Source organism: Carcharodon carcharias, chromosome 2 (genome assembly GCF_017639515.1).
Source record: "Carcharodon carcharias isolate sCarCar2 chromosome 2, sCarCar2.pri, whole genome shotgun sequence".
Classification (NCBI taxonomy): domain Eukaryota; kingdom Metazoa; phylum Chordata; class Chondrichthyes; order Lamniformes; family Lamnidae; genus Carcharodon; species Carcharodon carcharias.
The window spans coordinates 125,683,488-125,710,443 of NC_054468.1; the positions used below are offsets into that span (position 1 = coordinate 125,683,488).

At 44.8% G+C, this 26,956-nt stretch overlaps 1 protein-coding gene across 1 annotated transcript in view; it reads right to left on the reverse strand.

Moving 5' to 3' along the window:
- Window positions 1-26,956, reverse strand: part of slc24a3 (solute carrier family 24 member 3) — a 374,289-nt gene that overhangs the window by 232,614 nt on the left and 114,719 nt on the right. The gene's annotated exons all lie outside the window — the stretch shown is intronic.

Below are 26,956 nucleotides of genomic sequence, written 5' to 3' on the forward strand. Positions count from 1 at the left end.
CAGTTAATGACCAGGTTATTGACAATGCTCCTGCTCATCTAATCGATTACCTGGATGTGTACATTAACATCTCAAAGGTGTTTTGCTTCTCAGCAACACACCCACCCACCTTCTTCTGCTGCCAGAGTGGACAATCTCACATTTTCCCACGTTACACTCCATCTGCCAAATTTTCGCCCACTCACTTTTTAAAAAAATACTCTTTCATGGGATGTGGGCATTGCTGACTAGGCCAGCATTTGTTGCCCATCCCTCACTGCACTCGAGTAGGTGGAGGTGAGCTGCCTTCTAGAACTGCTGCAGTCCATATGGTGTAGGTACATCCACAGTGCTGTTAGTGAGGGAGTTCCAGGATTTTGACCCAGCGGCAGTGAAGGGACAGCGATATAGCTCCAAGTCAGGATGGTGTGTGGCTTGGAGGGGAACTTGCAGATGGTGGTGTTCCCATGTGTCTGCTGCCCTTGTCCTTTTAGATGGCACAGGTTGCAGGTTTGGGCGGTGCTGTTGAAGGACCCTGGTGAGTTGCTGCAGTACATCTTATGTAAGGTACACACTGCTGCCACTGTGCATCGGTGGTGGATGGGGTGCCAATCAAGTGAGCTGCTTTCTCCTGGATGGCGTCGAGCTTCTCGAACGTTGTGGGAACTGCATTCATCCAGGCGACTGGAGAGTATTCCACCACACTCTTGACTTGCCCCAGCAGATGGTGGACAGGCTTTGGGGAGTCAGGAAGTGAGTTACTCACCTCAAAATTCCCAGCCTCTGACCTGCTCTTGTAGCTACAGTATTTATATGGCTAGTCCAGTTCAGCTTCTGGTCAATGGTAACCCCCAGGATGTTGATAGTGGGAGATTCAGCAATGGTAATGCCATTGAATGTCAAGGGGAGATGGTTAGATTCTCTCTTGTTGGAGATGATCATTGTCTGGCACTTGTGTGGCCTGAATGTTAATGCCACTTATCAGCCCAAGCCTGGATATTGTCCAGGTCTTGCTGCAAATGGACATGGACTGCTTCAGTATCTGAGGAGTCATGAATTGTGCTGAACATTGTGAAAACATCAGCAAACATCCCCACTTCTGACCTTCTGATTTAGGGTATGTCATTGATGAGGCAGCTGAAGATGGTTGAGCCTAGGACACTACCCTGAGGAACCCCTGCAGCGATGTCCTGGGATTGAGATAATTGACCACCGACAACCACAACTATCTTCCTTTGTGATAGATATGACTCCAGCCAGTGGAGAGTTTTCCTCATTTTCCCCATTTACTCCAGTTTTGCTGGAGCTTCTTAATATCACACTTGGTCAAATACTACCTTGATGCCAAGGGCAGTCACTCTCACCTACCCTCTTGATTTCAGCTCTTCTGTCCATGTTTGGAGCAAGGCTGTAATGAGGTCAGGAGCTGAGTGGCCCTGGCAGAACCCAAGCTGAGTGTCAGCAAGCAAGTTATTGCTGCGTAAGTGCTGCTGTCAACAACATCTTCCATCACTTTGCTGATGATTGAGAGTAGATTGATGTGGCAGTAACTGACCAGATTCGTCGTGTTTTTTGTGTACAGGACATACCTGGGCAATTTTCCACACTGCCCGGTAGATGCCAGTGTTGGAGCTGCACTGGAACAGCTTGGTTAAGGGTGAGGCTAGTTCGGGAGCACAAATCTTCAACACTGTTGCCAGAATGTTGTCAGGACCCATATCATTAACCAGCTATATTCCTTTGCAGACTCTTTGCATCCTCCTCACAGCTTGCTTTCCTGTCTATCTTTGTATCATCAGCAAATTTGGCTACAATACAGTCAGTCCCTTCATCCGAGTCATTATTATAGATTGTAAATAGTTGAGGTCAAAGCACTGATCCCTTTAGCACTTCACTCATTATGGTTTTCCAACCTGAAAATGACCCATTTATCCTCATTCTCTGGTTCCTATTAGTTAACTAATCCTCTATCCCTGCTGATAGATCACCCCAACACCACAAGCTCTTATTTTGCGCAGTAACCTTTTATGTGGAACTTTATCGAATGCCTTCTGCAGATCCAAATACATTACATCTGCTAGTGCCCTTTATTACTGGTAGCTGCATTATTTCCCTGTTAACAGTGGACGGTTTTGTACTGTGTTTGGTCACTATGCAACACGAGAAACAGCAATCAAAAACTAATTGTTATAATTCAAAACCCAGAAAGATTAGTTTGTCCAGCCTAGACATGTGTAGGTTTGAAATGGGTATACACATGTGATCTCACTCGTAAAAGTAGGCTGGCCAGGGCTCATCAGGGCAGGGGCTGTGTTCTTAATGAACTGTTAGGAGCAGAATGTGAGAAGTTTGTTGCTGACGTCATTTCACTGAGGAACCGCCCTAATAGGCTCCTCACAAAAAACATCAACCTTTTGCAAGGACTTGGCAGATTTTAAGCACCCAATGGGTCTTTTATAAAGCAGCATTCACCATCCCTGTGCACCTGCTTTGGTTGGTTTATGCATCTGAGGCATTACCACGAATAATCCGTTTTGATTTGGATTGAGCAGTCAGCAATTCCCACTAAGCAAAATTTCTCACATGTGCTCCTCTAGATCTAGATAGGGTAAGGTAAATTAGCCATAGGCTATGAGGAGCCGTAGGCATCTCCCTCTATGAGAGAGAGACAAGTAGTTATATAATTTGAGGGACACTCCTCCACATCAAGGCAAGGAGACAGGCCTCCATGAGCTCCCACAGCTGGTATGGGGATTGAACCCACGCCTCTGGCATCATTCTCTAACCAACTGGAGAGCCCATCAGCATATCATCTCTGTTTTAGACTGGTATCTATCACTGGACCATTACAACTTACAAACATTTACCCAAGGGATTTGGGACTATCATCTAACTACAGAGTTTGGTTTTATAACAATCGGTGCATTGAAATATTGTGCTACAAACTCACTGGTGGGGTTAAGAAAGAAGTTTTATCAGCCCTTAGGGACAGGCTGGGTTGCAGAAGGGCTGGGAAAATAGTGCAGGAGGACGTTGGGGACATGCCTGAAGTCTCCCTGCTACCATGCCATGTTACCAGCAGTGGGCAAGATGGCATGGGTCGCCTGCCTGGAATCCAATCTAGCCACTTAAGTGATCAATTATGAGCCACCTCCTGCCTCCGCAGGCAGCTTGGCAATCAGTGTATAACAAGGTCCCACAAACAGCAATGAGATAAATGACCCAGATAATCTGTGGGTTATAGCAACTCATGACATATTGTGTCCCCCCCAAATCTGCATGAACAACACATTACAAATAAGCTTTAATGAAACAAGAATACAAATGAATTATCAACACCAACTCACTTCACACTCCAGTGAAATCCATCTCACCTCTAGGTCATATTTACTCTCAACTTTTCATGAGTTCTGAGTAAAAAACTTTCCTCTCTCTCTCTAGGTTTTTCATATTATTTCTTTTTCTGCTGTTCTCCCCAACTAACTTTGGGTTGATACACTGTCACGGGATAATTATTTTTCTTTTGTGTAGTGCAAGAACTATTCCTGTGTCAAATCCCTCGACAGTGTTACCATCTCCTCATGGTCTCACCCCTCCCTCCCTCCATACCCCCTCCAATCTTGCAACTACCCCACCTCCGCCATTAGCCAGCAGAAATTTGCTTTCCTCTGTGATTTCTTCCACATCCTCCCCTTGCTATCAGCCCAACATTGGCGACTAGGCCTTCAAGTGTCTAGGCCTGATGTTCTGGAACTCCCTCCTTAACCCTCACTCTTTTCCATTAAAGTCTTCTGTAAATGCTAAAGATACACCTTGATCCAAGCTTTTGGATCTCCTATAAATGTCTCCTTCAGCTGTTGCTTATCATCATGCTCCTGTGAAGCAACTTGATTTTTTTCATCAAAGGTGATATCTTAAGCGAACAGACAAAAATCCAGGTAACTGGCTCATCAATATCTTTGCTACGTGCCCCTCACTCAATTAAAATGGGAGACAAACCTGCCTTAATGAGGCGAAAGACAAAACCAGAAGTTTCTCGTGTTCTTGCTGAATAGGGAGCACGCAGGCCAGCCAGCTCCTCAGCAATTAAGGATCAGTGCTCCCATCCCGGTAGCTATAATGAAAGGTAATTTGTTGAGTGCTCTGGTCCTATTGTGCCTACAAAGGTTGTACATCTGTTGTACGGACTGGTGAAGGGGAAGCCATATTTGCTCTCGAGTCTGCTGTTCAAGCTTACCTTTCACATGCTGCTCATTAGAGGCACTTGAGAAGGAAGATGACTCACAAATGCTGCAGTAAGCGCTGACAGCTAAATCCTGTGTTTTGAAGGAAGGAAGGGTTTGAAGTGACAGGCCATCACTCAGATGACGGCCCCTTCCATTCCAATTATTTTAGCACCCTGTCGAGCGCCATAAAGGATCATGCGCTGCGAGTGACCTGTGGCCCCTGAGCAGTCTCAGGCTTCTGCTCGTACGTCCATAAACCCAGCGAATCACTGGGCCAGGGCGCCTTCTATTTTTATTCATTCTCAGGATACGGGCACTGCTGGCAAGGCAGGCATTTGTTGCCAATCCCTAGATGCCATTGAGAAGATGGTAGCGGTGGACCACGTTCAATGAAAATTTAACTCTCTCGTGTTAAAGAAAATGTGATTTGGAAAATACAGGGGGTTTGCTTGCTGGTTATTAATTGCAGAATTGAACTGGATAGATAGTCATAAATGAAGTCACCACACGATGCAATGCAAGTGTGTTAGCACTGGCTCCTAATTGGTGCACAGTTTTGAATGAAGGATTCCTTTACCTTTTCATGTAACAATCCAACCTGGGTCTGATGCTGAGAAAGAGGATCATTGTGTACCATGTGGGGGGGTGGGGCAATTTCTATAAGTTGCACGTTATATCTGTCCAATGCACTCCCATCTCTGAGTGAGCATACTCGAAGCAAGTTCTCATTAGCATGAGCTGCCTGGCAGTGGCAGGTAACCAATTAGTGCCCACTTGGGGTCAAGTTGGTGATGCTGCTGGGATCTTCCTGAAGGCAAGTGGGGCCCTCCACTGAGGCTCAGACCCACCAGAAGATGACTTCCTGGTGGCAGGCCGCGTTGAGGCCTGCAAAGCCTCCTCTAAGTTAGCCCCCAGTCTCCCTCTGCCTGGAGTCAAGGCCAAAAGAGGGCCACAGCTGCAGCTGCAAGTCATCGTGTGGAGAGATTCCCCCTTCCATAATGATGGCCTGGCAGCTGTGGTCACACTTAATTTTGAAATATTCTGAAGGCTTCAAAGGATGGAGGTGCCCTCATGGGCACCCACACGGGCAGTACTAAATTCCCCTGGTGGGACTGCTGGCCACCAACAGCCTCACATGCTCTGATTGGCTTCTTATCCTGCACTGGGTCCGCCCGCCTAATTGGATGGGGGCTCCTGGAGGAGGAGACCTGTTGATTGGTGACCTCCGGGAAGGTTTCACAGCCAGGCAGGACCCAAACACCCTCAGGGTCGAGGCCTGGAAATGGGTCTGGCCTGTGTTCAAAAACAATGTTGGTTCGAATCCGCCCGAACGTCTGTTTGCAGTGAGCCTCCTCACGAGCAAAATTATGCCACTTCATCTGCTCCTTGGTGACTATTTGGCAACTCGCGGGCAAATGATCACCCAATGTTGGAAAGAAATGCACCTTCTTTTGCAAAGTCTAAATGAGAGGAGAGACCTTGGCATATGAGATATGAGTAAACAAATCCTTAAAGGTGACCAAGCAAGTTGAGAAGGTGGTTAAAAGGCACATTGATCACCTGAGTTTATAAATAGGAACAGAACATGAAAGCAGAGATCATGCTAGAACTTTATCAAGTGTTACTTAGGCCTTAGCTGAAGTATTGTGGATAACTCTGTGCACCATGCTTCTGGAAAGATGCAAAGGCCCAAGAAGAGATTCAGAGGACGTTTATCAGGATGTTACTAGGGACGACGGACTTCAAAAATGGAGATACTGGAAAAGTTTGGGCTGCTCTCCTTGAAACAGAGAAGGTTAAGAGATTAACTAAGAGGATTTCAAGATGATGAGAGATTTTGATAAGAGTAAAGAGAGAAAAAACTATTCCCCCTGGTGAGGGGGTTATCGATTTAAAATCATTGGCCGAAAGATCTTGAGCCAAAATGAAGAGAATTTTTTTTCCACTGAGGGTTGTCAGGGTCTGGAACATTCTCCTTGAAAGGGTGGCAGAAGCTGATTCCATAAGTAATTTTAAAACGGTGACAGGTAAGTCATTGAGAATTAGGAATTTATATGGCCATGGACAAATAGAGGGGTTGTGGGACTATGAACCACCAGTCTTTCAAAGAGATAACACAAGCACAATGGACTGAATGGCCTCCTTCTATGCTATAATTTTTTTTAATGATCCACCACAAGTGAATATTCCCTTGAGACATGCAAACTCATATAAGCCCAATGAATCTATGAACGTGTTTGCTACACAACATTTCTGGTTGATTTAACAATAAAAAACATTCTCTGTGAGACATGAGTTTGTTGCCCAAATATTCCCTTTGGTCCCCGAATGCCATAGGCACAAAGGAAAGATTATGCGTCCATTAACCAGTCCCAAAAACCATTAACCTTTCAATCGTTCATTCCCTCGCTATACTGTTCTCTTTAATTTTTTTTTCACACATTATCTGACTCTCCAGGCAGTCTTTACCACACATTCGCCTCTGCGTAAGGGAATACACAATCTGCAGCTTAAGTCCATCCACCTGCCTTGGCTCCATATCCTTTTGCAGCCTTGGCTAGCAAAAGTATATTAAAAATAACTGAGCTAGCATCTCCTGCTTTTTGTGGGCATGAGCTCCACATTTCTACCTTTTAAGACATGCTTCCTAACTTCTCTCCTAAATAGCTTGGCTCTGATCTTATGATGTGTCCCCTTGTCTGAGTAAAGTAGTTAAATTTAAACTGTTCACCTTCCCTTTTTAAAACAGTGGTTCGTGCCCTGTAGATGTTTCATATATAATCAGGGCTCTATTTATCCATTCCCTTACAGGTCTTCAACACTAAAGTCATGTCCCCCCTGAGCATTTTCTTCGCCAGAATTAACAATCCCAGGCTCTTTGAGCTCTTTGATGGTTCAGCTGCCTTAAACTAAGCATCAATTTGCTTGTTCTTTTCTTCATTCCTTCAAACATCTGGATATTCTTGTGGTATCCTGGCTAAAACTGCGAAGAGTGTTCCAGGTGTGGCTGCACCGTTAATTTGTACAAACTCACTAACACCTCCTGGTACTTGTATAACCAGAAGGAGAGAGCAAATCTCAAGATCTGGTTAGTTTTCCTTAAACTGCCAGATACTGTACTGTTACTGTATTGAGTTACATACCATTGCTGCCACAACCCTCCCCTGTGTCCTGTAGCCTAGATGCATTTAGTTTATATTTTTACTGCTCATTTCCCATCTTTATTGCTTTCAGCCTGCCTTCCCAACCCCTCCAAATGCTTTGTACTTTTCTGCTGCTTCCTTGTCATTTTTTGTGCACCCCTCAATTTGATGTCGTAAAGCCATTTTAAACAGCGACGTGGAATATTTTAGATGTTGATTTTAAATAAAGCACTCTGTTTAGATTTCTAGAGATGGATGAGACTTATTGATCACAATATCCTCCGTCCCAAAGCGTAGAGATTTTAGAGCTACTATGTGTCGGATTGACTGACATGATGGCACCTGAGTCACAACCAATGAGTAGTTACGTGGAGCTTGCTCTTCTACTCAAGGCATAAGGGTAGCCACTTTTGCACTTTGATATTACGGGCTGGATTTTTGCTAATGCGGCAGGCAGCTTGAGTTGGGAAATTTTCCAACTCGGCAGGCCCATCTCCATATAAATTGCCTCACACGCACTATTTTCGCTCCGAAGAGGTGAGGCCGGGATAGAGTCTCGAAGCGCTTCAGATGCAGCCACGGAGGCGGGCGAGCGCAGAGGTGGGCCTTCTAACCAGCCCATCTGGCAACTGTATTAACAGAAACAGATGGCCAGGCATCTGTTTCTCCAGGTGACCTTATTATGAATGCTTGGCTAAGCTCCAATTCTCACAAATGGAATTAACTCAGCAGGACTCTGTTTACCCACGATGAAGAGGGGTGTTGGCTTTGATTAATTGACATCATTACAAGGTTATACAAAGTTTTCCTTCTTTGATCTGTTTTTTTTCAATATCTGTATGTTCATTTGGACAGGATTAAGAGGTATGTAGTGGGGTAAAGCTCCTGTTATTAAAACTATGAATGGCCCTGCCTGATTGACGCTTTTATAGAGGTGTAAGAGCAGCAATTTTATTCAAAGCAGATTTCTGAATGGGTGTTTTTTTTCATGAGCATTTCAAGACTTGCTATTGTTATTATATGACATATTGGTTCTGTATTGGGGTAAGTGGACATGGAGGATGCAAGGGGCATGGAAGGAGCATGGAGGTGGCATGGGTAAGAGCTTTTACACTTACCCTTCAAAAAGGTTCCCAAATCCAGACTATGGTTCATGACTCCTCTGAGGGGCCGTGAACTACGAGTCCTCAAGTAGCTGGCCCGACTCCCAAGGATTTTTTTTTTGGCGGTGGAGGGGTATGAGATCCAGGCTCATTGCCCACACCCTTATCCCAATCCAGCAAAAACTTCCAGCACCAGGAATAGGGGTGGGAATCCTGAAAACAGGACACACCCTCCATTTTTAAAGGCCTCCAGAGCTGGCCTGACTCGGCTAAAATCTGGACCTACATTGGCATATGTCAAGCTTGCTCATATTGAATAAAATATAACCACTATTACCAAAAGCAGTTCTCACCTCGAATCACTTCAAAACTTGAGCATAAGGGGTTGATTCTGATACCCCAAATTCCAACACAGTGTAACATCAAGTTATCACACCGCCACACACTTACACGTACAACCTACAAAAGGCTGCATTGCCCAATTCCTTCAATGAGAGGTGGAGTCTACCAAATATAATCCTTACACCATTTGCTTTTGCTGCTCTCTGACTCCAGAGGGTACGTGGTATTCATCGAGCACAATCCGCATCCTCAAATTAAAACAGGGGTTCCATCTCAGACACAAATTCATTGGGATCTATCATTTTCTTGCTTTATTACTGCCATTTTGAGAACATTGCACAACAAGGAATGGGGCTTAAGGTAGGAGAAGTAACATATTCTGAGAAAGCAGCCTCTGGTTCTGGAAGTGTGATAATTCTCCCTTAAGAAATGGGGATGGTTATGGCTGCTCATAAATAAGAGTTTAATAATAATAAGGTTGAATAGATTTGACTAATAAGATTGAATAATAATATTGTTTTGTCGTGTTCTTGTGAGAGAAGGGGGTCATTCAACTCTGTCCAATTGCTCCGTCAACTAAATACTGTTTGCGTACTGAATCTGACAGTTCTCAGTAATTTCCTTCACCAACTCATGCTTATGCATCAGGCAACCTCTTGCTGAAATAGGACTCAGTCCAGAAACGCCTTGGAAATTGGTCCAGTCTTTAATGCTCCAGGTGCAGCCTATTCTCAACTTCAACTACACATTAACTTATTACGTCAAGTTTGACTCATCGCTCCATATCTCAATCTCAAGCTGCCTTTCCCTCTAACGAGTTTAGATTTAAGGGGGCAATCATACAGCTGAGTAATGCCAGTGGGGCTGCTCCACATTGCATTCACAGCAATGGAAGGCAAAAGAACCTCCAGGACTGACGTCAGGAAGCACTTCTTCTGATGAGAGGGACTCAGACCCGGAAACGGCTACTGGCGAGTGGGTGGAGACAAAGGGCAGAATATTCCCAGTCCCGTGGAGACTTAGAAGGTAGGGAGGGGTCTAGGAAAATCACACAGAAAAAAAAAGCATTGGACTGGCAGCCCCCCCCCCCCGCCCCCCGCACCACCCCCACCCACCCCCCCCCCCACCCCCCGCACCACCCCCCCCCCCCCCCCCCCCTAAAATGCTCCCGTCTCCTCTTGTTTTTCCTGGAAATGGGCACACAGCGGCAACCCACCCGGCAGCAGCCGGAACGCAATTAAGAAGTCACCTAATAGCAATTATTGTAGCAGCACAGCAATTTTGCCAGCGATGCATGGGGCCCCATGCTGTGTCCACAGCCCAGCAAGTGAAAGGTGAGGGCTGCACAACAGGAGGTCAAGGCTGATGAAGGTCTAAATGCTTAGGGCAGAATATGGCAAGGCTGCTATCTTCCCGTGCCCAGCCTTGCCATTGAGTATGGAATTCCTGGAGATGGATGTCTCTGATCGTCTTGGGCCTTATGGCATCTAAGCTGCTCCTCTGGTGCTGTGGGTGGCTCCAATGCTTCCCTGCCTGCCCTTCCTGCCTCCCTGCCATTTCTGGTGCTTGGGCCTCCTACTCATCACACTGTGAGGGCTGCCAGTCTCCCTTGCCGTGGGTCGTCCTGTCTGCAGTTCCCGCCTCTGGAACCTGCCTGCTGTCCCTAATTGGTCAGTGAACGTGGTGGCAATCTACTAATTGGCTGCTTCCTGTAAAATTTATTCAGTAGGCGCGTTGCCACCTCAATTGGGTTCATGACACTGAAATGGCCGTGATGTTGTGTTCCCAGGCTCGTGGAAAAATTCAGCCCAAAATTTCTAGAATCCTTCCAACAACAATTTATATAGTGCATTTAATGTAATAAAACACTCCAAAGTGCTTCACAAAGCCTTATAAAACAAATTGTGACACCAGGGCACATAAGAAAGTGTTAGGTCAGATGACCTAAAGCTTGGTCAAAGAAGTAGGTTTAAAGGATGTTCTTAAAGGAGGAAAGTGAAGGAGAGAGGCGGAGAGAAGTAGGGAGGGCCCAGGCCACTGGAAACACAGCTACTAATGGTGATTAAAATCAGGAATGCTCAAGAGGCCAGAATTAGAGGGTTGCAAATATCTCAAAGGGTTTTGGGGCTGGTGGAGATTACAGAGATGGGGAGAGGCCGAGGCAATTCCAGAAGCCATTAGGTAATATAGTTTGTAGGGGGAATCATAGGGTAGTATGGGAGCATGAGCCAGATGGGCTCAGTGGCCTCCCTATCCTTATCTCACTCCATAGCTCCTTCTTTGTCTTCTTCCCATTGTTCTTATCCTGACCACTAAGACAGTGCATGTTGTCTCACTAATCATTTATGGAGTTTGAATGTCACGTCAGGAAGGATTTTGTCTTCACCACCAGGGCAGTAATCTTTATTGAACCTGCCTGAACTTTCTTCTATTGATTTTTGTGATACAGCATGAAACACGCTCCCTTTTGGTCACAAGAATCTACCCTGATAATCTATGGATCGACATACACCAATCATTCAGTTTGGCTTGCAACTCATTCCTTTTTAAGGTGGAAGAAGAATTCCATTCTTTACGTGAAGAATGGGTTTCCTGGGCCCTTGGTTTATGGCGTGAGGGGTTAACTGCCTGACTTAACCAATCTTTTTGAGGACCACTTATATGCTGTTCAGCTACATAATTCTTCTTTTTCCCCAGCTAAACTTGGGAGAAATTGCAGGCCTGGACTCTCATCTGCTCCCCCACCTCAGCCGTTAGATTGACCGGCTTCCCTTCCCCTGTAAGTGTTATGTATGCAGAGCAGGCTCCAGGAAGCAGTTCCCCTAATAATTGGGAACCTGTAACTAGAACCATAGGACGATCCATAACTGCAACTCCTGAAAAAGCAAGGTCCAATTAATGGAGCCACACCCCTTAAATTGAGGCTTGTTTACTGTTAAGGCCTCCGAGTCACCTTTGGGGTACACTTCCTCAAGGGAGGGTCAGATACTCTACAAAAAGGGGGTAACTGAGGGCTTCTGCCACTGTTTCAGGCATCATTGCAACCTCTCTCCTCATGATCCCTGGGGCAGTGGAAACAATGATGGAAGGCAGGAAAATGGGGTGGCTGCTGGACCTATTCCCCACTGTACTTTGCATGCAGCAGTGGGCAGGCTTGGGAGAGTCCATAGCCATTCCAGTGAAGCGGGGAGTGGGGTGAGAACTAATGCCGGTTGTGATGAAGAGGCCCATTTTCCTCATCAAATCCACCAATAATCTGCTCGATTGAGGGCAGGATCACTTTGCAAAGTCCAGGCCATATTGTAGGTGCTGTTAAGTGCAGTTACCTTTTCATATCAGTGCTGCAAAGAAGGGTCTAGACCCTAGAGACTAACTTTTCTTTCGACAGATGCTAAATGATCTATGTCTTTCTAGCATCCTTTTTTCTTTTCAGAGATCCAGCATTTACAGTTTTGTTCTTCTTTCTAGTGAAGTATCTGCAGATCAGTTAAGCACCAGGTTTCTTTCGTCAAATCTCAATAGTCTTGCATTGCAAAGTCGAGTGCTTCTCGAAAGTCTATAGAAGGCAATGGGAAAATTAGATTTTCAAACATTGCTAATCTTGCAACCTTGGAGGTCTTGTGGCTCAGTCAGTAGTGCCCCTGCCTCGGTGTCCAAAGCTCCAGGTTCGAGTCCCACTTCAGGACTTGTTGCCCTTGGAAGGACCCAACCATTAGTGTGGGCAAGCCAGCATCTATCAGTGCTGGTGCCCAGCCCTAATAAGTGGGGAGGGTTAGTGGCAGAACGGGCCTGTCAAATCCAAAAACTGATGGTTTATGTGAAGGTGATCGACCAGCATTGTGGCGACCCCATGTAACATGGGGAAAGAGAGAGATAGAGAGCTAAGGTTACAGCCTCTTCCTCGCTTAACTCTTCACGAGTTCAGGACAAGCCACATCCTCATCCTACCATGGTTAACTCAGGAGAGCTGCACTGAAATCTTCTACAGAGTAGAAAAAAAACCTCATTTGCCTCCGCGTGATCTCATTTTTAATAAAGGTCACCTCATTGGAATCCAAAATGAATGTTTCTCCAAGAATAACAAGGAGCTTCTGCACAGCAAATGCAATTGCCCTAAAACGGTTAACTATCTCGTGCTGTGCTGACGTACCCCACAGTCTCTATGCAGCTACAAATTCTGAGAGCACAAACCACAGGAGCAATCAGCAGCAGCATCCACTCATCTCACGGGCCACTGAGAGGGCTGGATGGCTCTTTATAAACACGGATGACTGACTAAATATCCCATGTGTCTTGAATGCCATTAAACAATGTGCACCTTTGGGAATTGCTGCTTCATCTCTTCCTGTGTCACTGATGAAGATCTAATTTGCAGCAATGGAACCGGTAGCTGCAGCTGACGCTCAGACCAAATGCTATTCTGACTGACAGTCACATGATCAGAAGAGACTTTATTCACCCTCTCTCCAGGACATAACTTTGTGATGCCGATTTGGGAAGATGAAAAATGGTGTTTTGGTGAGTGTCCTGCCATAGAGGGGGCTGTTTCTTCTTTACCTGCCTGCCTGCCTCCCTCTCTGCCATAGGGAGTGAGTAGTGCAAGTGAAGTTGTCCCAGCAAGATTCCAAAACTAGGGGTGGGACACTTCGTCTGCATCGGCTTCTCCATGGTCACAACAGTTAGCACACACACTACTTCAGAAGGCATATAGGTTCAGTATCTCAGACAAACCCAGTCCATTACATTTGATCAGCTCTCTCCCTGCCCACAAGCCCCACCACTCCCAACGGAACTTACTCTTCTATGAATTAAATAAATCGTGATCACACTCTTGTCCTACTGCACACCCCAAACTGTTCCTTCCCATCCCCTCCCCAAGGTGCCTGGGAGCCTACCACTGATCACCCATCCATTGTGTAAAACATCCCACGACAAGATGGCAACATAACTGGTACCAACCTGGTACTAATAAAAGACCACATAGGCTCTTTGAATATTTTGTTGCTGAATTTCCTTTTGCTATTTTCTCACCTCCAGTGACTCTGGCAGTGGAAAGTTGGTAGCCAGTGATTTCTACTGCCAGAACTGTAGCCTGATCCATTATGCTAGTCTTACTTTCACTGTTCTAAGGTCACAGTGGTTGGAGCAATGAATCCAACACTGATATCCAGTAAACAAGAGACCACATACAAACTTGATGAATCTAATCTTCATTCAACCCATTAAGTGCTATTGGTTGGGATTTCACAATAACCGGGTAAGCCTTGACGTTGGGATCAAATTGGGGTCCAGAGTCAGCACAAGCGTGTGGCAGGACCAATATTTTTTCTGGAGGCAGTGTCCTAATTGGCTGCCTCCAGGCCCATCATTTAATTAAGGACAGGGGAAGGGAGCACCATGCCCTTAGCCCAGGGAGCCAGCAGCTCAGATACCTCATCTGTGTCACCGATAGGTGGCCATTGCTGAGGCACTAAGGATAATGGGAGGGTGCCTCCATCTTGAGGTGCCCTCACATGATTGGGGGGGGGGGGGTAGAAAAGCTCATATTTTTTGCCGAGCCCAAGAGTGGAAGCCCTGGAGTTGGGAGGGAGAATCCACCATCAGTGGCTGTGTTGGGGCTATTGGGATGGCCAGAGCTGCTTACGGTGCCCTCCTTGATCCATGGGGCCTCTTTCCCAAATGGCTCTCCTGCATTTGACCTGCAAGCATTTCTCCTGTTTCCCAGCCTGCCACCTAACTCACAAAGGATCTCACAAGTAGAATGAGTGCAGAGAACACTGCGTGTACAAATGCTTGGGGTTTAAACAGACTTGTATGTACATCATGTCTCATCACACTTCCCAGACCTGTCCCAAAACACTGCGCAAACAAACATTTTAATTGACTGCTCCTTCTTCCATAGGTAAATATGAGAATTATTTTATGTATAGCGAGTTCTTATGAACAACAATGGGATGAAACGTCAATTAACCTGTTTCATTGGTGTTGATCAAGAACGAGGGTCAGGGTATTGGGCAAACTCTGCCTTTTGAATAGCACCTCAGGGTCTTTTACACCCATCAGGTACAGGTAAACAGGACCTTGAGTTAACATTTCATCCTCCAACAAAACAATCCCCCTTCCTTCAGGACTGCATTGGAATGCCAGCCTGGATTTGAGACTTGAACTTACTTCTTTCTGACCCTACTGAGTTAAAGGGATAATTCTGGAGAATGTAAAAAAAAAGACAGGCAGGGGATGTGCCCAATGTCCTGATATTTATATTTTATTCCCTCCTTTGCCCAAAGTACCACTTCATGATAGATATAGTTTGATTGCACTATGCCCTCTCAGGAACTCATTTCAATTGCATTCTTAATGCAAGGCAGTGAATTTTTGGCTGGCTCTCCGATCATCAGGGCATCACAATCAAACCAAACTTTCTACTCAATCCTTGCACAGATGCCACTGCCCCCACCCCTACCCCCACTACCTCCAGCAGTAGTCGCTGGTCTGTGGCTCAGTAGCAATCAGATAGCACTGGATGGGCCACTTTGATGATGTCACTGTTAGATTGCATAGTTTTGCTATGTCCATAAGACACAAAAAGAAATCCAAAAACTAGATCGGAATTTTATTTTTTTTTTGCTATTTTTAAAATGGACTTTCTGCTGAACCAAAAAGATGGCTGCTACAAGTAACATGACCACAGGATTGGTCCTTTGTTCTGGAAGCTACCAACAGGAGTTACAAAAACAAAAGAACCCTCCTCGCATCATCGTGGAATCTCACACCCAATTACAAGGACATTATATTCACGAAAGCAGGGGACTCACAGATCAAAATTCATTATGTCTGCAGAGTTGTTAACAGACTCATCTCGCACCTGAGACTATCCAGATCCATTTCAAAGTGGGAACAGTGAGGGCCCATTGGACATCATTTGCATTTTGGTCAGCCTACCGCTCTAGCAGAGTCACAGGGTCTGCCTAGACAATGGCTTCCCGACACAAGACCCTCAATATGGATGGTAACTCTTTCAAAAGCCAATGGCTGGGACATTATCAGTCCTGAAACCAAAGCCAGTTCCAGGCAATAGATAAACATCCCGTTTGACATCACCATAGAGGAAGAAGGTCAAATGGCTCAAGTGACCATTTTAAAATCTCTATTCCTTTGAGAACTGAGAAACCCTCAGACTGCTATTTTAACATCAACTGGAAAGGGCCCCAGCAGCCCGGCTGAGCAAACAGCCAGTTACCATCTCTCAACTGCTTGAAGCTGGTTTGATTTTAGAAGTCTCTGATCAATGCCTGCCAAGCAGTCTAAAGGACAGAAAGCCCAGCATGTTGCAGAGTCCTTCTTTTCAAGGATTTTGTGTGTTGCTGTCACCAACCAGGAAATCATCTGGACTGAACTCTGCCATAAAGGAAACACCCTCTGGACTTTGATTCCTCAGACTCTGGAAGTCACGTAAACTAATATTCATTTCTGTGGGGTTTCTTTCACTGTTATTGCCCATTGTTGTAAATTTTCCTCTTTTTTACTCCTTCTTACCCATTATATATGTGTGATTGCGAATGCTCCCCTACCCTGGGATTGAACGTGAATAAAGTAACCTTCTGAGTTAATCATAATGTGCATTTGTTGCAAGGTGTTACTAAATTGGACCACACAAACTGAGGGTTTGGGGAAACACGCCACAGCCTACTTTAAAAATAATTCAAAAAGGCCTCTGCTGACAGACAGATGGGGACAGGATAAAGGAGTTCAGTTTCTCTCTCTCTCTCTCCGGTCCGCAACAGTTTTCGATTCCATCTGAAGGTGGAGGGGATGGCCCTCAAGTTTTGTTTCGAAAATGAAGACGCAGAGCTTTGCTGCACTCTGTGACCTTGATTTACGCAGTAAAATTAATGTTGTTATGACAGCAGATTTATTGAGTAGTAACCCACAGTTTGCCACTGGGTAATAACAGTCAGTATATATTATGTGGCATTAAACAGTCAGAGTAAATAATGAGTCAGTTCTTGTTTGGAGCACAGACCCAATTAAGCAGAAGATAACATAATTTAAGCTGACAACTCAGCATAATTCTGTGCCTCGAATTGAGTTTTCATGATATAATATTGAATTTCCATGTGTTAAGAGGAGTTCAATGTAAACGCTCCAACTTAACTCCTACTGTCACAATGCAAAGTTGGCATGCTACTTAAGTGATCCCAAAAAAATGTACAAGGCATGTCAAAGTCAACAATACATATACATGCAAGGATCAGGAAGGTTTAATAATCCTGTGAGCCAATCACCCCATAGCAGACTACATAAATGTGTTGGTTTGTGTGGTATCTAGCCATCCTAACTGGGAATGTCCTAGTTTGTTGACCAGAGTTGGCTGAAGGAGGTATGAGATTGGGGAAAGTCTCAGCTTTGCTTCAGTGGTGGTACTCACATGTCTGAATTAGAACATTATGTGTTCAAGACCCAGTCTAGAGAATTGGGCACATAATTCCCAATGCAGTATTGAGGGATTTGGTAGGTAAGTGCTTTTCATAGCCACCAGACATCTCAAAGCACTTTACAGCCAATGAAGTGCTTTTTGAGGTGTAGTCACTGTTGTACAATTGGCAGGCAATTTTGCAGAGGTGGAAATAAACAACCTTAGTAAATGCATAGATTGTGGAGTTTGGAGTTCAGTTTAGAGCTGGAAATGGGATTGAGGCAGGAAATCATCTCTGGAGGCAGGCTTGAGACAGCAACACAGGCTGGTGGATGGCAAGGCTGGCAGGTTAGAAGGCCCACCTCCGTTTACTGGAAAATCAGCCCAGTTGTAACCATGAATGTCCTTCCCTCACCCACCCCCATGCCTCTCCTTATCTCTCATGCCACCACCACCCACCCCCCCCACCCCACCACCCACCCACACCATGGCCCCCTCTCCCAGTATCCATTATCTATAGAGCTAATGAACCACTGGTAAGTCTGACAAGTGTTTGAAGTTCTTCTGAAGCTGATAGTTAGCAGAGGCTTTGAAAGCCTACTGTGAAAGAGCTGCTCAGTTTACAATCTCGGAAATGTGTCAAACAACACTAATTCATAATGATAATGTCTGATCTCCAAGAATGACTAATGCACCTAGCTTGTAGCAGCAATGGGGACACCACTGCAGTGGGGAATGCAAGTTTTCTTTGGCTGACATCTTCATTACCTTGCATTAAGTTATTCTTTCTTTGAAGAGTTTTCTCAATTTCTGTGTGTTCATTTACATTAGGTTAGGAGGTATGAAGTGGATAATAGCTTTTTGTCATTGATGCTATGCATGGCTGTGGTTGATTGATAGATTTATGAGAAGGTAAAAGGGGAAATGTTGTTCAAAGCAAATGCTGAATGGCTGGTTTTTTTTAGTTCCCAACTTGGAACTATGGACTCCCCATGGTTTACGATTCCTCAAAGAAGTTGTGAACCACGTCTACTATGAGAACAAGCCGGACTCCATAAACACTCTGGGTGGGTTTGAGATGGGCACCCTCACAATGGAGCTGAGAAGGTCAGGACTGCTGCGCGTGGGCTCGCTACTTGCGCCCTTATCCCATGCTGACTAAAATTGCCAGAAATGGAGAATGGGGGCAGGAATGCTGGAATCAGGTCCTGATCATTTTTAAAGCCCTCCCACCTCGGCCTGACTCTACGAAAATCAGGGCCAATATCCTAATATACACAAACCATCAGCCTCCCAATTTTTCCTCCTCATCCTTCAATCCTCCATTTTATTTTTACAAAGCAAGAACTTCCACTGCTTAGGACAAGAACTGGTAATCATGCTAATTAGGGCTCCCTTACTGAAAATCTAAATGGATTTGTGCAGTTTGCTTCCCAAGATCCAAATTAAAAATAAAAACCCTTGCACGGATTTGATTGGGTTAAAGGAGAAAGATGGTAATTGTGTGTGGGCTGTGCCAATTCAAAGCTTCACTCGCAAATCATTGTGAAGGAATGCTTCTTAAAGCACGGGTTAATCAAAATAACTGAAATCAGGCGACTTGAATGAGAACCTGAAGAATAGGCCCACCAACATCTGAGCATGTGCGGATTTCTGAGCCTCTTTGTATTTTGCGCCGAGAATGGCTTTAGTGTCACTGGCTCCTTGGACATGGGCCTCATCTGACCAGCAGCAACAGGTCTACCTGGCAACAGGCCTCAGGTGAACCCAGCAACTGCACTCCAGAGCTGGCACCTTGGGTTGCCAAACCTCCAGGATTGCCCAGGAGACTCCAATAATTAGAGGTGAGTTTCTCAGACACTTCTACCAGGCCAGAAAAATATGGGCATTAATTTTCTTTTTCTCCAGTTTCTTTGAATGTTATGATTTAATTTGAGAGAAAAATATTGGACTTGGTGGGAGGGGGGGGGGTAAGAAATGTTGCTTCAGTTGGGAAGGGAGGGGACCAGTTGAAAACAGGAGGGGATGTGATAAACTCCAGGAATACATCTACTCGTAGTTGGCACCCCTAGTTACACATCAAGAATCCCAACACACGCCAGCAGCAACATGAAAGGAACTGAGCCATGGAGGGGTAGGGCTGGATTTTCAATCAAGTGTCAGGAACCTGACAGCAGACTCATCTCTGGGTCCCAATCCCTCGTCATGGCTTTTAAAGTTGAACACCCTAATTTGCCTGGAGCCAAGTTTGGCATCCAGCAAGTTACGCTGGGTGCGAGCTTAGAGACAGGTCTCCGTGACCGAGAGTGGCTTTAAAAAGCAAACGGCAGCCATGACTGAGCTTGCTGTTGCCTTGCAGGATGAAGCAGGTTGGAGGGGCCGATGGTCAGCAGCCTCACGGTCCAAATGGAGTGCCCGACTGCTCACTTTAAGGGGATGCCGTCGTGTAGTAGTGCCGTCACTGGACGAGCTATCCAGAGGCCCAGGCTCTGGGGACTCAGGTTCAAACTCCACATAGGCAGCTGGTGGAATTTAAATTCGATTAATAAAAGTGCAATTGAAAGCAAGTCTCAGTAATGGTGACCATGAAACTATGATCAGTTGTTATAAAAACCCATCTGGTTCACTAATGCCCTTTAGGGAAGGAAATCTGCCGTCCTTACCTGGCCTGGTGTACATGTAAGCCAAAACCCACAGCAATGTGTTGACTCTTAAATGCCCTCTGAACAAGAGCAATTAGGGATGGGCAATAATGCTGGCCTAGCCAGTGACACCCACATCCCATGAGCAAAGAAAAAAAAAATCTGAAAGGCATCAGAAGACTGACATGCCATCGGAGCGAGGGAGTTTCAATACATGCTCGCACCTGGCCTTGCGCCCTCATGGGTGATTGAAATACAGCCCATAGAATCATTATGGTACAGGAGGAGGCCATTCGGCCCAACGAGTGCACAACACTTCTCTGTAGAGCAATCCAAATCAGTCCCGTCTCCCTGCTCCAGCCCTGTAAGTTTATTTTGCCAAGTGCCCATCAATTCCTTTCGAAATCATTATTCACCTCTGCTGACAGGATGTACAGGCATAGGGCAGGACACCCATGAGGTGAGCTTCATAAAAGAAATCTTACACGACCGTAAAGCTGTCCTGAATTTAATGATAAGCTGGAACAATTACACAGGGCGCCTGCATGATGTCTTTTTTTCCCAAAATCACTCCTCTGCATCCTGCTAGATTCTTGTATTCCATGGATTATAGTGGTTGATGAGGAACCATTCAGCACACATTAGGCTGGCACAGTGCAATGGAAAATTCAGATGAAAAAATCCTGGAAGTTGAAACGTACACAGAGGGGCCTTTGTGCCAAGGCCTCCAGATCTCATAGTTGTAACCTTGCCTCAGATTAGGCCAAGAAAAGTGGTATTATTTCGAGATGGAAAATGTTAGCAAGACAAATTTCACAGAGTGATTTATTTATTTATTTCTGGTCCCAACAAAGGTCCCGATTCACACTTGCTCTTGCTGAGTCGCAAAAATATTTTTCTGCAATTGTTCGAGAGGAATGAGGTCACTCTTGCTTCAATGCAAAGCACCACGCTGTCAGCAGGAGAGCACTCCGGGAATATCCGGACAAAGTCAGCAATCTGGCTAGGGAACGGCAAAAAGCTGCAATCAGAACAAACCAAAACTAAATGTGCTGCAAGTGCTCAGAGCAACAAGGATTGCAGTTTAGAGACTTTTTGGTTATCAGTGTGGGGTCTGGGGTGAGACAAACCCGGAGCAGTGCAAAATCACTTATTATCTGTAAGGAATGGACAGCTTCCAATTATTGAAGATTAAACACATATACCACCTAAGAGTAAGAAACTTGCTCCTTAGTGACCACATGGTTTCATGGATAATTTGGCATCAACTCCCATATTCATTAAGATGGGGAAAAACTAAAACATAATGATAGAAGGGATAGAAAAGATGATATAAAGAAAGAAGTTGCATTTATATAGCACCGTTCATGCCAATTATCTCAAATTTGTGTCCTTCAGTTACTGAACATACTCCCAGTGGATGCAGGTTCTTCCTATCTGCCTCATTCAGGACCTTGCCCTTGTTGGGTGCCTGTGACTGTGTGTATGTTTCAGCAGCTGCATCTGAAGACGGCTGAAAAGCCAGAGTCCAACACACTGCACCAGCCATCAAACACAGAGCACTTTCACACAAAGACACTTAATGAGTCTCTGGTCTACACACTTGCGTCAGATATTTCAATTTCAATGGGCATCAGTATACTAAATGAACTCGTTTATTGATGTTGCATTAATATTCTCCTTAAAAGACAAACGGCAGATGAAGTGCCCAATTAAAAATGCTTCGTGGAAAAGCACTTTCCTCTTATACTCGAGAGGCTTCAATATGAAAAGAAATCAATAGAACAAATTTAAAATTATTGGAAGCAAGGAGGGAATGATGTGAGCTGGTGCCCAGCACAGGCATTGCAAGGAGGCCAGCGGGTTGGTAACTTGAGTGTCAGCTATAGCTCAGTTGGTAGCACAAGGCCCTGGGTTCAAGTCCCACTCCAGGGCTTCAGTACAAAAATTAAGGCTGACACTCTAAGTGCTGCACTGTTGGAGGTACAAACAGTTAAACTAAGGCACCATCTGCCTGTTTGGGTGGATGTGAAAGATCCCACGGTATTATTTCAAAGGAACCCAAGGGAGTCCTATCCAATATTTATCCCACAATCAACATACAAAATGCAGATTAGCTAGTCATTATCACATTGGGTTAATGGGATCTTCTGTTTGTAAATTGGCTGCTGCCTTTCCCACAATACAAAAGTGACTACACTTCAAAAGTACTTCATTGGCTGTAAAGTCTTTGAGGTGTCCAGTAGTCATGAAAAGCACTATATAAATGCAAGTCTGTTTTTATTTTTAGTATTTAATGATGAGCGTACTTGGAGTGTTGGTGCATTGAAGATTAGCTATGTGTATGTCTTCATTACACAATACAAACGATCAGTTTAAACACTTGTGCTTGCAAGTATTCATTTTAACTTAAGGGAGGGAGAGAGATTCTCCACTATCACATAGGAAATTTTCTTCTGGAAAGAGCAGGGGTTGGTTTGGAAGAGGAGGAACTCTTTTATCACAAAGCTGAATGCTTCACGTGCTCAAAAGTCACCAGCAATGCCACAGGAATTATTCCTGCCTAAGCCAGAAATGTTAACAGGCCCATGCACAGGAGACGTGATAACTATTTAGAGTGCAAGATGGGCAACTTAGAACACTGCCCCTTCATAGGATGTGGTTGGACATATCTGCTACCAAACTAGGATCTGCCTGATCTCCAGTTTATACTTTTTATGGTTCAGTGGGATTCATTTGTGGGTGTAAGCATGCACTGTAACAGGTGAGCATTCATGGAAACAACACATAAAATTCTATAATCACTCAATGAATATAGATATAAAATATCATACCAGGAAAATTCATCTCTTAACAATGGAATCCACAGTACTAAATTTAAATGCAACATTTCCAATTATTATAGTTGAAGATGTGAGGCTGAAATGAAGTTAGTCAGGGTTACCAAGCTTCTATCTGTAAGGTCCTTTCGGTCAGTGGAAATAAGTTTTCTCCTAACTAAACCTTTAGAGCAAGGAGCCATAAATAAGCTTTCCCTTATAACTTCTCCGCTACTAAACACAGCTCAACAACTCATCTCTCAAGTAATATTTCTTTGTTAATTCACCTTGAATGGCTCATTTTTTTTTAAAGTGAGAAGAACTGTTGATTTTCAGATTAATTAACCAAAAAGTGACGTGCACCCAAGTTTCTCAGATGAGTTAGTGTCATTGATAATGGAACAAGTAATAATATTGACAAGGTTTTTTTCAAAACAAAAAAATCAGTCCTTCCCTTGTTCAGCCATTCTGGTTTATATTCCTGTGTTACGAATTCCTAATTGGATAAGAAATTACATGTTTCTGAACAGTTGAGCTCTTTCAGCTCCTACATCTGCTAATCAAGCACAGGACTGCTTCGAGAGTTAGCTCAGTTAAAGTTGAGCTTGTGGGTGCACTGCTGCTGGTGCTGTGGGACTGGAAAATTTCTGCAGCTTTTCATGACCTCAACCAAGTAATGGCCCCCTCCCACCACCTCAAGTCATAGGCCACCAACTGCTTGACCCTAAGATCTGCATTATGTCTACAGAACCTGCCAGTGCATTTTAAAATCAGCTGGACAAACCAACTACCTCTCTTTGTGTACATTATTCTCATTTGGTATTACCTTTCAGTGGGGCAGAAAGCCACACAGATCAAAGAAAAGGCCTAGTTGGCTTATCAAGTTTATTTCTTCTACGGAAGAATCTGTGGTGCAATTGTCTAACTAAAATTACCTAAAAACAAGTTGCTGTTGCATTTCTTCCTAAACTCCTAAATAATCTAGTAATGTGCTGCTATATCAAACTAACACTACAATCTACCCTGAATATGTATTGCATAGATGCAGGTGCATGCCCCAACAGTAGAGGAGCTATCATTTTTTATTACTAAATATTGGATCATCTACTTTTTTAAAAAATTTATTCTCATAGTGTCGTTTCTATTCTTGATCTGTTATTAATCCAAGCTTGTTAACCGTACGTTAGGTGCTTTTGATGATTAGCTCTGAAGTGGTGCATTCCTTGCATATAACTTAATGATGGATGTGCTGCAGAGCAGGCTCTGTGCCTGCTGACACCAGCTTTAAATAAATCAACATTAAACCCAGTGCCAGTTATGGGCAATTACCCCAAATTGAATAACTACGGGGCTCCTGCACTTTACAGAGCAACCCGGTGGGACCATCATTGGAGGTTCCGCTGGAGCCCATTGAGATTCACCGCAGCTTCCGATTGTTGGCGCAATTGCAATCACTGGAAGCTGAGGCGCTGTGTTCCAAATCTTAATAGTGGTGGCATCTCGGCGTTCACTGCTACTGTGACTGTAAAGTTCGGGCCATTTTTTTTGTAGCACTGCTGTAGAGTTGGAAGACAGATTGTTGTTGTTAGTGGCTGGATCAGCACTTTGTCTTTTGGTTGTGCTGATTCTGATTCATATCCTCGTAGCTGTGCGTTCTGCGACCATACTAGAGTACGGTGTGCAGTTTTGGTCACCTTACTTAAGGAACAACATACCTGCATTGGAAGCAGTTCAGGGAAGATTAACGCAGCTGATTCCTGGGATGAGGTGTTTGTCTTATGAGGAAAGGTTGAGCAGGTTGGGCCTGTACTCATTGGAGTTTAGAAGAATGGGACGTGATCTTATTGAAACATAAAAGATTCTGAGGGGGCTTGGCAGGGTAGATGCTGAGAGGAAGTTTCCCATCGTGGGGGAATCTAGAACTAGGTGGTGGGGGGGGGGGGGGGGGGGGGGGGGGGGGGGGCGTGGGAACAGTTTCAAAATAAGAGGTCTTCCATTTAAGATTGAGATGATGAGTGGTTTCTCCTCCGAGGGTCGCTAGTGTTAGAATTCTCTTTTCTAATAAGCAGTGGACGTTGGGTCATTGAATATAGTCAAGGCTGAGTTAGATAGATTGGGATTGACAAGAGAGTTAAGGGTTATAGGGTGGGGGAACAGGCTGGAAAGTGGAGTTGAGGCCACATTCAGATCAGCCATGATCTTATTGACTGCTGGAACAGACTCGAGGGGTGGACTGGCCTCCTCCTGCTCCTTTTTCTTATGTTATTTTTGCAATTAGAAAGGTAGGAAAATATCAAGTGAGCAATCAAAGGCAACACTGGCTCACTCAGTCATGAAAATGTCCCATTTTGCCACTGCATGAAAATCTGAGCCAGTTACTGTGTTGCTTTCTGCATGTGGCTGCTTCCTCCCCGTCATAGCCGCCCTAATGTCACCCACCCTCTGTGTCCGAGAGGGGGGAGGAAAGGGTCACTGCCCGTGCTCCAGCAATAGCACTCTGCTAGCATGTGCAGTGCGAGGGCTAATCTCCTTCAGGCTGCTTCCCTTTTCCCCCTCCCCCATCCAATCTCCTAGTGGCTGGTTCACCGCTGGGTGACACCTCCTTTGTAGAGGTGTCGTTGCAACCAGGCAATCGCTATGCATTGTTTCATGGCATGACCCTCGTGTCTACGATGCACACTACACCATCACCATCAGCGCTAGCTTTAATTAGTTGTTCAGGCAGACATCGCTAAGTGGGGCCCCTGTGCTCTCTCCTATTTACTGACCTCTGGGATGTTCAGCTTGTACATCTGCTAATAAAGCACAGGGCTTTGTACCCTAAACAGCGGATCTGTATGTTGTTAGCTGTCACTGACATCTGTGTAGCAGATGCATGAGCTGAAGGTGTCAGAAAACGAGAGGTGTAATCTGGAGTTTGCTTTTTAAGCAGCTTGTCAGAGGCGGTGACAGCATTTCCATCTCCCAATGGCCCCTTTGCATAGGACTTTGATAGGCATTTCAGTTCTTGAACCGATGGAACTTTTGGAGGATTATAGTAAGGGGCAGCACAAAAGTCCCAGGCAAACAATGGGAGAGGCACAAGTCACTTACTCCATAATTCCCGATTTTCCTTTGCGCTGTTCAAGGGTTCCTACACTGAGAGACACTGTTCCAATGGTGCAAGTTCCCCAGGAAGATCGGAAACAAATGTCACTCACAGGAAGTCTGCCTTGCAAGAGGCCGCATGGCTCATGTGCCTTCTGGTAAATGTTTCAGAAGGCAGCTGTCCCTGGCTTGCAACGAGCCTCCGACTGAGAAGTTATCTCCCTTTTAGAAGCTAGCCTTAGAATAGAGCATTTTACGTACCAGCCATAACAATCTCCCAGCATGTAAACCATACGGAAACAGTCCTCCTCTGCGTGACTCATTAGCTGGCATTTTACCACACGATTACAAACTGCGTGAGGCCTGCCCATGGCAACATTTAACCATGTCTGCAAATACACTGTTGTCATGGTTTCCTAGTCCAGAAGCAAGCGGGAATGGTTGGATGGGAATTGCAGAGGATGACGAGCTGATCTCCAAATCAAAGGGAACACAATCCTTGCTGTTCTGGATATTAGAGGAAGGGTTTGTTTCCACGATTTACTCCTCAAAAGGTTTTTATACATTGAATAGCATGTATTTCTGATTTATTAAAATGCACAGCACATGTTATCCTACTTAAACATACAATTAACAGATAATACAGCCAGACTTAATGATGGCTAGTTGGGGATACAAATGTGTGACTGTTAAATATCTGAAGAGAGATTAGTCTGTCCTTTGTTCAGTACCATTTTGTATCAGTGAACCCTGGTGTTTTCCTTTGTAGAACTAACTGTTTTGCCTGCACTTGCTATCAACTGATTAAAGTGATCTGAAATATGAAGATCAGTATGCACTGGCGTGTCTTTTAATTAAGGGGTGACCAAACTGGTCATTGTTTTAGGGTCAGCCCTGGATCAATATCCCACTGGTACTTTATATTGGCTTAAACTTTGCTGCTTAACAGGCAAGGGCTGAAGGTTACTGTTGCTACAATGTAAACAATAACAGTGTAACATTAGCCAACTTCAGGACAGTCTGATTAACCCTTTCCTTACAATGACCTGCCAAGTAGACAAGAATATGAAATGACTAAAAGAAGCACACCCCTTTTTCAGCTTGGGCCAGGCCCTGTTAGTGTGTCAACATTAGTGGAACAGGTCACGAGGTGATGTGTTCAGCATCACCATTCTGGGGCAATATCCAACGCAGCACCC